Source organism: Quercus robur, chromosome 4 (genome assembly GCF_932294415.1).
Source record: "Quercus robur chromosome 4, dhQueRobu3.1, whole genome shotgun sequence".
In the NCBI taxonomy this organism is placed as follows: Eukaryota; Viridiplantae; Streptophyta; class Magnoliopsida; order Fagales; family Fagaceae; genus Quercus; species Quercus robur.
This window is the reverse complement of record NC_065537.1, coordinates 26,528,666-26,540,357: the sequence shown is the minus strand read 5'-3', so window position 1 is coordinate 26,540,357 and position 11,692 is coordinate 26,528,666. Positions and strand designations below refer to the sequence as shown.

Below are 11,692 nucleotides of genomic sequence, written 5' to 3'. Positions count from 1 at the left end.
CTTGGTTGCTGCAACTCACAAAAGGTTTGGGAAGGTGTTTGAAGGGACAAGTACTTGAGTAATGACCTGCATGATCAATAAATGGAGGGCCAAGATCAGCCAAAAAGGGCTATATAATGTAAGAAATCCTCTAGAGAAAAGGGGCGGAGAACTTGTAGAAAGGAAAAACACTGTAGCATAAAGAATTGAAATTGTATTCAAGTCTAAAGTAATATAACCAAGAATTACCCTCCTCGAACTTGGATCGAAGAAGAATTTCTTTACATAAAGCCTGCTTGTCTTTGTCTTCTGATTATCTTGTCTGTTGTGAGTGTTGTCCAATCCATTAAAACCTAGTTTTTCAGCCCACTCTCTCTAAAAATTCATTTTGTTGGGTTTTTTGGGCCTGAATCCTTCTACTTTTTGGGCTCAGGAACCAAAACTTGCCCCTACATTTCTTAATTAAAAAAAAAATTAGAAAGGGATAACAATAAATTAATGAATATTAATAATTAATAATTAAAAGATAAAAAATAATGAATTTTTTAGGAAAGAATTAATAAATAAAATCATTCCTAAAATATACATAAATTTGACCAATTTTAAATTACATAAAATTTTTCAAAGGATTTGCACAAGATTAACAAAAATATGATAAAGACAAGCAAATAAATATGCGTGAAAATTACACCACTAAAAATATAAATTGTTCAAATACAACTATATAGATTGTAGGAACTTGGAGAGTTTGAAAATTATAGAGTTGGAAGATTTAAAAAAATATAGCTATTTGGAATTTGAAAAGAATAAAGAATGAATGAAAAACTAATATTTAAATAGAATAGAGAAATGATAGAGAGTCTGTTAGAAAATGTATCTGAAGAAGTAAATAATAAATAAGTAAAAGTAACTAGTCACTCTACAAACAATGCAAAAATTTGAAAAGACTACTAGAGATGCTCTAAGCAACATACTTTCCGTCTAATTTTAAATCATATCATAGCCCATGACCTTCCCTGCATCAAGTTCCTCATCACAAGAAGTTCCAATTTCTTTCAAGATGTTCTTTGTTTAGTTCTATAAAAAAAATACCAAAAATTTTCTGCATAATTAAATCGTTGAATCATTTTTAAAATTTTCAATTTTTTTGAGAAAATAAAAATGAGCTTAATTCAATTATTGCTACCAAAAAAATGAATAGATTCTTCAAATTCCGATTGGTAGCATAATACAATTATGATGAAAGTTTTGGTTGATTGATGTTGCTAGTTTTTCGTTTATATGCAAGAGAATATAAAAAATAAATGGATTATTTTATTTATACTTTTAACTTAGGGATTTCAATGAGTTTTTTTTTTTTTTAAGTTGTTCAGAGTCTACACTCTACAGACTATTTCTTTGACTTGGCACAAAATTTGACGTCAACTATTTTGATTAAAACAAGTAGCACACCCGTAAAACCAAAAACAAAAAAACAAAAAATCAACTAGCTAGTACACGTGATAGACTTTTTTTTTTTTTTTTTTTTAGATGTATGCAAATGATAGACTTAAAAGGTATACCATTAATGTACCATTTTTTTGGTTAATAAACTGAAATACGAGATTCAAAGTGGTCAATTCCAACTTTTTGGGGGTGGAAATTATATATCGATAGTTACGTATTAAATAAATTTAAATCGGTGGAAATACCTTTTTCCTTTTTATGTTTTAACCATACATCTATTTTGGTCTTTACATTTTAATTTTACCGTTTTTAGTTTCTAAATGAAAAAAGCATTTCATTTCGGTCCCTACTATTACTTATTTAACGGAAATATCTTATGTAACAAACGGAGTGCACTGTTGACATTGTAAATACTGACCTATCCATTAAAATAATATTAAAAAAATGCTACGTAAACATCCACGTCAATCTCTAACACAAAAACGCTTTTAGTTTCTAAATGAAAAAAACGTTTCATTTCGGTCCCTATTATTACTTATTTAACGGAAATATCTTGACATTGTAAATGCTAACCTATCCATTAAAATAATATTAAAAAAATGTTACGTAAACATCCACGTCAATCTCTAACTTAAAAAAAATATCAATTAAAAAAACATAATTAAAAACAAAAAAAATGGTGGAATTTAGATCGATGTGTGTGTGTGTTTTTTTTTTTGTAATTGTTTCTTCTTTTTCTTCGTTCTTCTTCTTTCTCTTCCCAGGTCACTATTTCTCCACCCTCCTCTTATTTCTTTTCTTCTTTCTTATTCTTTTTTTTCTTTCTTTTCTACTATTCTCTCTTTCTCGTTCTTCCAAATTTGGTGTGACATGGGTCCTTGGCTAGTGACGGAGCAATGTGGCATCGGCGGTGTTTGTAGGTGGTGGGTCAATTTTTTGGCTGTGTGTACGTAGCGTGTGGTGTGGGTTTCTAGGTAGATCTAAAGTCCAAATGAGATTGAATGTGAATCCTCTCTCTCTCTCTCTCTCTCGGGGTTGAATCTAAAGCCAATCTTGGGTTTGCTGTATTTGTTTTGGATTTTTGACAAATTTGAGGAGGGATATTATGGGTTTGTGAAATGAAATTTTTTGGGTTTGTGAAAGGAAATTTTTTGGGTTTGTGATAGAGAATTTGTTGGTTTTATGTATATGGGGATTTGTTGGGTTTGTGAAAAATGTTTAGATCATAGGATTGACATCAAAAATTTGGTTGGTTGGTGATTTGAATTTCTTTTTTTTACTGAAACTGAAAATTTTGTTTGGTTGCCAAGAAAATGGATGATAAATGTTATTTTCTTTTAACTATTAATGAGTTTTGATGTGTTTTGTTATAAAGAAAGTACAAGAAAGAAGAAGTAAATAAATAAATAAGGATTAATTTACTAAGAATACGAAGAACGTGAAGATGATCAGTTATATTCTTGGGAAGAACACAAAGAAGATGAACATGTTCTTCCCAAAAATAATGAAAGGAATAAAATAATAAAATAAAAATAAAAACTCATTTATTATATTTATTTTAATTTAAAAAAAATTGAAATTCAAAATTTTATTTTAATTGTTTTATCTTTCTTTTCTTTTTTGGAGAAGGTATTGTTTTGTCTAAGTGCCTTTTTTAAAATTAAACTGCGTACATGGCATTTTTAAAAAGCCAAATTCTTTTTTTTAATATTATTTTAATGAACAGGTCAGTATTTATTATGTCAAAAGTGCACTCCATTTGCCATATAGGATATTTATGTTAAGCGAGTAACGGTAGGGATTAAAATAGAACGCTTTTTTATATATTTAGGAATTAAAAGTGGTAAAATAAGATAGTAAGGACCAAAACAGAAATAGAGTAAAAAAATAAGGATGAAAAAGATATTACTGCCATTTATATTTGGAATACTTTCATTGAAAACTTTAGAATGTATCAATTAAATTACATTACTCATTTCTCCCAAAAAAAATATACATGACTCTTGACCGTGCTAATTGAGTTGAACATGTTAATTAAGATGCACGTTGTGTGACTTTGTCTTGGCATTTATCTCTTGAGTTGGACGTGTTAATTAAGATGCGCCTTGTGTGACTTTGTCTTGGCTTTCATCTCCAGTCTTGGCTTTCATCTCTTGAGTTGGACATGTTAATTAAGATGCACGTTGTGTGTCTTTGTCTTGACTTTCATCTCTTGAGTTGGACTTGTTAATTAAAGTTGAGCGTTGTGTGTCTTTGTCATGGCTTCATTTCCAATTCCCCTGTGGGACTTTTTAATAACAAGTTATGCTGGTGCCATAAAGTGGCACAACTTGTCAAATAATGTGGGTAGAGAAGTGTCCCCACATGCTCTTACTTCACGTGACAAGAGCTTATCTCTTTAATAACTATAGCTACCTGCCTCGGGAAAATAAAGGACATTCATGGATATAAATAGAGAAAGTCAATGGAAGAATGATATTCAAAGTCCCTCTGTCAGATCTTACTAAAATCTATAGTTACGTGAGTGTGATTCATGCTAATGCAATTAGGTAAGCTCTTGATTGTCCAAGTTTAAATTCCGTCTATACTAAAAATTAATAAATAATACTATAAACATAATTTTAAAAATTAATATGGTCAAAGAATTAAAAAAAGAAACTAATTATCGATTTTTTGATCGACAAAGGTTGAACCGATAGTCCAACCGATGACATCATAAATATTTATTTTATAATTTTTCAACTATAAAAATAATAAATTTATGACTAATAATATTTAGTTTTAATATATATATATATATATATGAATTTAGTTTTCTTGTACTGTATTTAGAAAATTAATCTACAACTTATATATAAGAAGTTATATATATTAAGTATACGGTTGGATAGGAATTATTTTCCTGCGTTTGCATTTTTTTTATTTTAATTCAGCGTCTCTTGCACTATTCATGAGACATAAACAGTATAATTAGGCAAATGCACCGTAATTTCGTTAATGAACGGTAATCAGAAAATATTTTTTAATTACTTTAAGTTCTCAACAAAATAAACGATATTCAAACGCATCCTAAATATCAAATTAACTCTAATAAAAAAAAGTATTAAATAGATAATAACAAAGTTGCAGTAAGATTGGTTTTTTATTATTATATTTATATATTTGGTACTTATATAATTAGTCCCACAATTTTTTTTTTGGTTTGGTTTAAATCCGGTGCAGTGTTGTGGTTTTCTAGGATTAGCATGCAAATAGCCCCCACCATATGAGCTGTAAAGTAACATGGGTATCTAGGTCTAGGAAGTGCAAAGAAAAAAAGTATTAATTAATAAATACACTCCCCATTAAATATCACACCTATCTCACCTAAATCCACTAATTTACACTTCAATTTTTTCCTTTTATTTTTAAGTCCGATCCAATCTCTGAAGTCTCCAAAGCCAAAACTGCTTCTTCTATGCTCTACAGCCACTCTTAGTCTCTCTCTTTGCAGCAAAACTCAAGATAAAAAATCAGTGAGCTAAAGAAGTTGAAGAAGCTAAAGGATATCCACCTCAAGAAATAGTGAAGGATCACACTCTCTTTGTAAAACACATATCACGGTTCTAAATTCTTTTTACCTATATTTCATATTCTTTTTTTTTCCTTTTTTTGTTGTAGTTGTTGTTGTTCAAAACGACAGTGTTTTGATCTATCATCAAACATTCCAAAACCGGTTTAACAATACCGGTGTTCATTTTAAGGTTGAACCGGCCAGTTTCAATTATTAGCTCTTTTCCCGCTATTTGTTATAAGCGAACCGGATTAATGGCCGATTTTCGATTGAACCAGTCGGACCAGCCGATCCGATCCAATTTTGAAAACCATGACTTTTTTCTTTTTTCTTTTTCTGAGAAATCAGGAAAAAAAAAAAAAAAAAAACCATGACTATAAGTACCTTGACTATAAGTCTCCGAGATGAATTGACATCTTAGACTTGGTTTATAAAAAAATAATTATAAAATCCAACTCAAAAGTTGAAGTTTTATTATGTATATAAAAAATAAAAATAAAAAAACTATAAAATTAAAAAGTATAATTAATAAATAGGGTAAATTCCACAAAGATAATCCCAACTAAATCCAAAACATTTTAAAACCTACCAATTTCATCCTAAAAAGACGATTTTGTCCCTGACCTTAAAAGAAAGAAAAGAAAAAGAAACGCCTTGACCTTTTTTATTATTTTCCCTTCTTCCTGTGTCTTCCCCCTTTCTTCTCTGAGTTCTTCATCTTCAAACCCAAAACCCATGGTGGAAATGAACACCATCACCATCACCATCACCAAGCCACTGTCACTGGCCCCACCGCAAGTCACCACCATCATAGGCCACCGCAAGCCACCTGACCAAGCCGTATGCCCGTATTCTCTCCGTCTTCTCCATGGGTCATGGCTCCATCGCAGGTCGTGGGTGCATCAAGGCCGGCGTGGATCATGGCAAGTTCGGCATAAGTCGTGGGTCGTGGGTTGTGGGTCTCTCAAGTCCGGTGTGGGTCATGATGGGTTGATTTATGGTTCATGGGTTTTGATTTTAGGTGGGTTCCAATGGGTTTTGGGTTGGAATTTTCTAGTTTTGATTTATTGATGGATTTTGGAATGGGTTTTGCCTTTTGGATTCAGATTTTGTGGGTTTCAGTTGTGTGAATTTTGCTTTGATTTTTTTTGTGGGTTTTTGTGCATCTGTAGGTTCATGGTGGTGGTGGTAGGATGGTACCGTGGTGGTGGGGTGGGTTGTTGTCGTGGTGGTTAGGAGGGTGGTGTGTTTGACGAGGTGGTGGTTGAATGGCAATGGTGACTTTGGGATATGTTTTGAGATGGAGACCTCAGGGGAGAGCAAAGAGACAGAAGACAGAGGAAGAAGTGAAAAAAAAAAGTTACGGTGTGTGTGTGTGTTTTTTTTTTTTTTTTTTTTAAAGTTCAGGGACAAAATTGTCTTTTAGGACGAAATTGGTAGGTTTTAAAATGTTTTGAACTTAGTTGGATATTATCACAAACCTCAGGGGTGTTTGTGGAATTTACCATAATAAATAAAAGGCAGCTACCTCCAAGACTTCAGTATATATGGCTATATATCAAGTTCAATACCAGCCACCACCTATACTCTTCATAAGAAAATTCATGAATCCCGCTAAAGAGTTATTGAATACGTTATTTCTTCTCTCCCTTGTTTTCCAAAATTGTGTTTCCCTTGACATCATAACACCCAACCAACCAATCAAGGATGGTCAAATTCTAGTCTCAAACAAAAAAACCTTTGCACTTGGGTTTTTCAAACTCGGCAATTCCTACCGCCGCTACGTTGGAATTTGGTATCACCAAATTACCGAACAAACTGTTGTGTGGGTTGCAAACAGAGACAATCCTCTCAATGATACCTCTGGGGTCCTTTCCATCAATGGTCAAGGAAATCTTGTACTCCACACCCAAAACCAAACCATTCCCATTTGGTCCACCAATGTTTCTTTTTCTGTCTTATCCACAAATAATTATGTGGCTAAGCTTTTAGATGTAGGAAATCTTGTTTTGATTCAACAAGAAAGGCAACATGTTGCATGGCAAAGTTTTGATTATCCCACCGAAAACTGGTCTACCCCACAAGAGTTTTGCGATAAGTATTCGAGTTGCGGTCCAAATAGCTATTGTAAGCCATACAATGGGGTCAAGTTCGAGTGCACATGTTTACCCGGGTTTGAACCCAAGTCATCTCATGATTGGTCCTTAAGAGATTGGTCGGGTGGTTGCCTAAGGAAGAAGCAAGGAGTGTCCATATGCAATGACGGAGAAGGGTTCGTGAAAGTGGAACATCTGAAGGTGTCAAATACTTCAATAGCACACGTGAACATGAGTTTGAGTTTGAAAGAGTGTGAGCAGGAGTGTCTTAAGAATTGTTCTTGTACTGCTTATGCAAGTACAGATGAGAGAGCGGAAAGGATTGGATGCTTGACATGGCATGGGGAGTTGGTGGACACAAGAATATATTTAGATGCAGGAAAAGATTTATACATACGTGTAGATGCGATTACACGAGGTACTCTTTCATTCTTTATAGTGTTTAATCTACTAGTCTTTTTTTAACTTCATGTTGATTCTCAAATATATATATTCATGTTATATTTTTTAGTTTCCTTTAAATTTAATGCCTAATGCTAGTGATGTAAAATTTTGTGCTCCGGAGTTGTAATCTTTTTTATTTAATGAGGTGAATAGAATATAGATGCTTCCCTTTTTTACCACCACCTAACAAGAGCAATGAAAACATTGAAAAGTCCATACAACCCAAATGGTAAGTTATGTCATATGTACTAAAGTCCAAACCTTTTGTGTTATTTAGTCAAAGTTCATGTCTATTTTGTTATTTTTGTCGAAATTGAATTACCCAAATTGTAAGTTATGTCATATGTACTATAGTCCAAACCTTTTGTGTTATTTAGTCAAAGTTCATGTCTATTTTGTTATTTTTGTCGAAATTGAATTAGGAATCCTAATTCTACATGTATTTTTCCTGTAGAACTGCATCAATGGTAACTATTTATGTTCAATTAACTTCTCAAATTTATGATGCCATGATGAATAACATTTCTTCTTCTTTTTTCCCCTCAGCTGAATATGCCAAGAAAAATGGTCTTACTAGAAAAAAGAGGATGTTGGCTATTCTGGGAATTTTTGTTGCTGTATTGCTTCTTCTTTTGGTCTCTGTAATGAGGAAGGAAATAAGTAAGAAAAGTTTTTACTCTCGTTTGTTTTTAGTGGTTTCTTCTTCCCCTATTGCTTTATTTCTAAGGCTAGTGAACAAATGCTCACAAGATTACTCTAACAATATCTCTAAGAGTTTTTAAAAGAATGGGTGGAATAAGTAAATCACGAAGGAATTGAATAAAATGGAATTAAAAAATGGTATGCCTCAATAAGTGTAGAATGGATATCCTAAATTCCTCATTTTTTGAAAATTCTTTGATTTTCAAAATATGAAGGACTTGTTGTGAAAAAAATTTCTCAAATTTGTAGAGTTAACAAGAAGACAAAATTTAAACAAAAGAGGAAAAGAAAAGACAAATTAAAAAAAAAAATGCATTATTTATATATGAGATCACCATTGTACCCCAAATAGGAGAATAATCTTTTTATTATATAAATATAATGAATGAGTGTTTTTCATTGTAACAAAAAGAAAACACGCATGAGATCACCATTAATGGAAAAGCTGTCTTTCACTTGTGCACTGCCAACCAAAACACTTGTTGGGAAAAGCTGCTTTATACATGGAACTACCCGTAACTATAAGCTACAATGACTCAACTACCCAACCTATTAGGGCTCCTAACGACTGAAAACAAACTCTAATGTTGCAATAAGTAAAAGATAACAATAAGTCAATAACAATACCAAAGACCAAATTCTAACTTTAATATAACAATAGTATGTTAGTAATTTAGTAGATAAACTCAAATACTAATGGCACCAATTATTTCACACACAACTTAGTTGTTGGCTCCTATTATTTCTCATCATCGCACTTCGATCTTCTACTGCTACCCGTATGGACACCAACTAAACACACACACAACCCCTTCATAGAAACCAACCATTCTATGCACTTCTACAATTAGTCTAATGGACCCACAATCACAAATACATGGTATGTATCACCACCTTGTGGACCTTTAGGGTGTCAATTATCACATGGATATTTTTTTCACCCTTTCCATGAATGGCCCAGTCAATTCCTAACATTAAGGATTTTCTCTAGCCCTATCAGCAGGCCTAAGGAATTTTCATCGCCCATAAGCACTTACCTCTTAGAAAAGTGGGATTTCCTGTCAATCATAAACAGAAAATTATAACTTCAATTTTTCCTCTGTTTCATTCTTTTATTTTAGTGTGTTTCTCAATTTTATTAAATTAGGCTTTTGTGTGAGAATTTATAATTGGACAAATATGGTTACTAGCATTATCATTTACTTTTTTTTATGACAGGGAATAGCTTATATTCATATAGCACTGACTCCACTTTACCATACTTTGAAGACTCTCCAAGTAGAAGGGACCTCGATGGAACTAGAAGAAATTCAAATTTGCCATTATTTGATCTAAGAATCATTATTGCAGCTACAGATAACTTCTCGATTACTAACAAGCTTGGCGAAGGTGGTTTTGGCCCAGTTTCCAAGGTAGTGTTATTGAACGAGTCCCAGAATTTACATAATATTATTCAAGTGTGTTAATGCATTAGAAATTCCATCATGAATGTTTATGGTTATTCATTGGGTATGAATTCGTTATATAAGATTGGGCTTGCCCAAATAATTCACCAAGTTGAGTTTCTTTCAACAATTGTGCACTATGACAAAATGATATTTGGACTTTAATTACAGGGTTTGCTTCAAAATGGAATGGAAATCGCAGTAAAAAGACTATCAAAATGCTCTAGACAAGGAATAGAACAATTCAAAACTGAAGTTGCACTAATTGCTAAACTCCAACACAGGAACCTTGTGAGAATTTTAGGATGTTGCATTCACGAAAACGAGAAGATGTTGATCTATGAGTACTTGCCAAATAAAAGCTTGGATTCTTTCATTTTTGGTATGTCTTCTATTTCACATTAACTTATCTCATCGTCACTAGAAATGATCCTACCATTAAAAACATATTAGTTCCAAGTAGGAAGATTATATACGTAAGCAAGTAATCACAAATGCAATGCAATCTAATCCAAGTTCTCATTTCTTGATTTAGATGAAACAAAAAGGTCATGTTTAGATTGGGGAAAGCGATTTGAGATAATTTGTGGAATTGCTTGAGGGATCTTATATCTTCACCAAGACTCAAGATTAAGAGTTATCCATAGAGATTTAAAGGCCAGCAATGTTCTACTTGACAATGCATTGAATCCAAAAATTTCAGATTTTGGTATGGCTAGAATTGTTGGAGGGGACCAAATTGAAGTTAATACCAACTGCGTCGTTGGAACATAGTAAGTGTGCTAAAAAACAAAGATATAATTTTTTAAACAATTACTTGACTACTATTTTTATATCTAAGGAGAGTACAAACTACATGCCTTTGTAAGAAAAAATATTAAGAATATCTTTGTAATTTGTTTTCATATTGTGTTACTTCAAATGTCACACGTATTTTAGTGCTCAAAGGGCTATCTTTGATCATTTTATGTTGAGGCTGAGTACCATCCTTTTCATTGTGCTACCGCAGTGGTTATATGTCACCTGAGTATGCAATGCAAGGACTATTTTCAATAAAGTCTGATGTATATAGCTTTGGGGTATTGCTACTAGAGATCGTTACTGGTAAAAAGAACAGTATTTGTGATCATGATGGTCCTTCCTCAAATTTGATTGGAAATGTAAGTACATATGCAAACAATAGCTACAAAATTAAGCCTTTATTGTTGAGCTTAACATGAAAAATATCTTGTCTTCAGGTTTGGGACCTATGGAGAGAAGACAATGCCATTAAAATGGTCGACCAGTCACTAGATGAGACATACCCTAGTAACGAAGTTTCGAGATGCATTCAAATTGGGCTTTTGTGCGTGCAAGAACATGCAACAGACCGGCCAACCATGTCAACAGTTGTTTTTATGTTGGCTAATGACACACCTCTTCCTTCTCCAAAACAACCTGCATTTATTGTGAAGGGTACTTACAATGGTTCTAACAAATTAACTAGTGAAGCATCTAATTCTATAAATGAAATTACACTTTCTAGAATTAACGGTCGTTAAAACCCCTTACTATTTGTAACAGTGTATTAATACATCGTTATAAATTTCCAATAAATGATTGTGTTCCTCCGAGTCTACTCTACATTACAATTTTTTTTGTATGATCAATTGAACATAATGTTTATTTTGTAAAATCATTACAAAAAAAAAAAAAAAAAAAAGATAATATATAATATTATACAAAATGGTATTGTCTAGAACTTGGATAAAATCTAGCGTTTTAAAATTCAAACCAACTAGTTCAACCGGAAATTAGACACTGATCAGGACAATAACGGGTAAAAAATTGGTCAAAATCGGGAACTAGACCTAATATTTCTAGTTCTTTGACCAATCCCATTTTTTAAATCATGATAAAATCACTACAATCTCCTTTAGCTTTGTCTATTATGTGCTTTCCGGAAATAATATACCAAAAGTTAATTGCATATATATGTTCTGTGGAGAAAATTTCATTGGTTTTTCAAACAATATACTAAGTTTAAC

The 11,692-nt window shown here is 32.3% G+C and overlaps 1 pseudogene; it reads left to right on the top strand.

Annotated features, from left to right (window-relative positions):
- The first annotated feature begins 5,424 nt into the window (after window positions 1-5,424).
- Window positions 5,425-11,278, top strand: LOC126721027 (G-type lectin S-receptor-like serine/threonine-protein kinase RKS1; annotated as a pseudogene).
- The last annotated feature ends 414 nt before the right edge of the window (window positions 11,279-11,692 follow it).